We start from the raw sequence: 3,632 nt of genomic DNA, 5'->3' as shown, positions 1-3,632 counted from the left end.
TTTGAACTGATTACCAACAGGTTTCCAAATATGTGCTACTGAGAGGCTGACAATGGTATGGTTTTAGTTTATAATATACATTACAATTCAAATGATATCGTTTCCCAAACTTCATTATGTTTCCAAGGAGATCATTGTTGGAAGGACCCAAACCCAGAGTCTCCAGAACTGATAACCTGAGTTTATAATTAACGTTTCAATTACATCTTTTCCAAAACTTTGTTTTGTTCCAAGAAAATCCTTCTTGGAGGGACGAGGACCCATGTCTTCAGAACCAATAACCAACTGCACTATTGATGTGGTTGGAGTTTAAAATAGATTTTCAAGTTAAATTACATCATGTTTTCAAGGAGAGCGTTCATTGCAAGACTTGAAACCAGGCTTCCAGAACGGATTAGGTTTTAATTGGCTGTACAATTCACATGAAATTGGTTCCAAAATGTCCCTAGGCTACCAATGAGACCATTCTTGGTGGGACTTGGACCCATGTCTCCAGAACTGAAAACCAACAGCTCAATGAACTGTGGTACTGAGACACTGAAGAAGATCTGGTTGGAGTTTAACATTGATAATATGCCATTGTTATCCTATGCCAAAGGATAATCAATATATCGCCGCTATGAGAGTTATTAATTCACATTACAAAACACATGCTGTTGTTACATTTCCAAAGTCGCATTGAACCCATGTTTGCATTGTTGACCTTCAGCAGCTCTCGCCCCCGACCATCCTATGGTCAGAGGTATATATATTGACACTACACTTCAAAAGACATTAATGTGGGGCCAGTCACCTGTACCTATTTGGCCCTGCATCATGGCGCGAGCACAACAGCACCCAATCTACTATGACGCAGGGCCGCTCAACAGGGAAGGTGCCAACGAAGGAAGGTGCAAGGTGGTTGCTAAAGCCATTTGCATGTTGGCTGCAAAACAGGCACACACATGGCTTTCAATGTCACTCTATTAGTCGTAGTCAGACGCCTTTATCTTATGCAAAACGTACGTTGAATCCAGATGGAGGACATTCTTGGGAATCTAGGAATCTTGCTCAAGGGCTCTATCGGGGTGGGCTGCAGACATGGGGGAATGAACCCAGTACCCATTAGCTGGGAATGGAGCACCCTAGCCAGTATGTTATCCTTCTGCTCCACATTATCTTTCTATAAACCACTAAGCAGTTTGAGGCAGGGAATCCCACTCCAGTATGAATCATCATGCATTAGATGATTAAATATCTGATTAAATTACCCTGTTGTTGTGGTTGTTATTGTTTTGGTGCGGACACTAAATAAAATAAGGGGCTCATTTCGTTAGGATTGCTGCACAGTTTGGGTGCTCAGCGGCCAGATTTTTGTAGCAGGGAGTCAGTTCCCTGAGCCCAGATCTCATTGGAAATCAATGATACGCTTCATTTCACTCTCTCAGATAAATGGGTTTGTGCTGTTCCTTGGACAGCAACATGCATAGCCCTCGAGAAACCGCATCCCGCTGTATACATTTCAATGTTAGTCCTTTGTCACATAGCTGGCCAGGTTGATGGGGAGTGACATCTAAGATATTTGAAACATGGGCAAACTGAAGCAAATATAAGCAAATAAAAACACATGTACTCATCCACATTTGTAGACGATATCATCTGTTTGCTTATGCATGAGTACCTAATATGGTTTGCACTCTCAGTAATTATTCCGCTGACACTTCTCTTTGCCATATGTACCGATCACTATCGTGTACCTCTTCACGCCCCGCTTGACTAGTTCTGTCTGTGTTTTTATCTCTCTCTCTTTACCTCTACCTCACTCTACCTCTCCGGTCCCGCTGTTCTCCCGTCTGTCACTGTGTGCTCATGCAGACATCTTGGATCCGACGGCAGAAGGAAAAGAAAAACTGGTATTCACACTAGAGTGGACTGCCAATACAGGCATGCATAGTGTGTCAAGGGGGGTCATATACACACACATCTACACACACACACACGCACACACACACACACACACACACACACACACACACACACACACACACACACACACACACACACACACACACACACACACACACACACACACAAATTCTGGGACAAAGTAAGAATATGAGATTAAATAAACTACCGAAGGAAGCGTGAATACCAATGACCATAAAACAATAAGAGAGTGGAAGGGGGCGAGTGAGCCTTGCCAGAGCGGACCCTGTGCCACTCCCTCTCACCCCCCCTCTCTCTCTGTCTCTCGCACTCACAGTTTGACTTGATGCTAACCTAGGCTGACCGCTGCTAGGGGAGGGGGGGGAAGAGATGAGCAAACCTAATGTGGAGCAAAGAGCAGCGAAGAGAGGACGGGTGACTGGAGAGACGAGATGAGGGTCCCTTACACTCCTCCAGCGCTCTGCATGATGAGCCCAGCAATACACCGTGAACACAGTGCTATACTGTATACACACTTATGTACTGTGTACTATACTACACTGTATATCGTCTTAATACACAGAATCGACAGAACAGTATTCACAGCACTATACTGTATACACACTCAGCTCATGTATGGTGTACTATACACTGTATACTGTCTTAATAAAGAGAATAGACAGAACAGTATACACTGTGCTATACTGTGTACTAAATTGTGTACACATTCTTAAATCACAGTATGGACAGAACAGTATACACAGCGCTATGTGTACACACATTCCTGTACTGTATAATGCATAGTATACAGAGGACAGTTCACACAGCACTATACTATATAGATAGTCTCAAAACAAAGCTAATATAAACAATAATGTGCAGTATACACAGTAATGTACAAATGTTTTGTATAATATACAGTGTATACAGTACGGTATACACTACTATACTGTATATTTATGCACTGTATAATATACTTTATACACTAACATACGATATGCACATTAAGTTCAGTCATAACAAGACATTTATGAACCTTAAGTTCATGATAAACTTATCAGTAACTTAATGTTAATATACATTTGTAGATGATTAATAAATGCTTTGTTTAGGTCCCCTATTTTAGCAATATGTATGATGTTGATTAGCCATTACAAGCCGTATCAAAATTGGCCCTGTAGTGACATCACAAGTGGGAGAGACCACCCAGTTGTGTGATGAACAGATATGCCTACCTGTAGGTACAGTCCACTCCCTAGGCTGGTAGAAAATCATCTAAAATGTATACTCATGTTTTGTTAAGGATTAGTTAATCATGAATTAAAGACTTATAAATGACACATGACTAAATGTTATTATAAAGTGTTACCCAAAGGATCATACTGTACACACAGTTTTGTACTGTATGATAAAGAGTACACACAGTAATGTACAGTTTACACAGTACAGCTGACAGTGACAACATTTATACTATTATTAACATAATATGCAATAAGTCTGCATACAGTCAGAGTTGTACCGCATACAGAATAATATGTGTCTACACAGGAATACACAGTATAATTTATACAGTATTCAAAGTAGTGTATTGTACACACAGCAATATACACAGTAATGTATAGACAGTATTATACAGTATACACTGCATACAGTAATACAGTGTATACACTGTTATGTAGTATACAAAGCAATTCACAGTGTTCACAAAACAAGCATGAAGTGTAGTT

The sequence above is a fragment of the Gadus morhua genome, chromosome 15 (assembly GCF_902167405.1).
Source record: "Gadus morhua chromosome 15, gadMor3.0, whole genome shotgun sequence".
NCBI classification, from domain to species: domain Eukaryota; kingdom Metazoa; phylum Chordata; class Actinopteri; order Gadiformes; family Gadidae; genus Gadus; species Gadus morhua.
The sequence above is the reverse complement of the archived record's forward strand: the minus strand, read 5'-3'. Positions refer to the sequence as shown.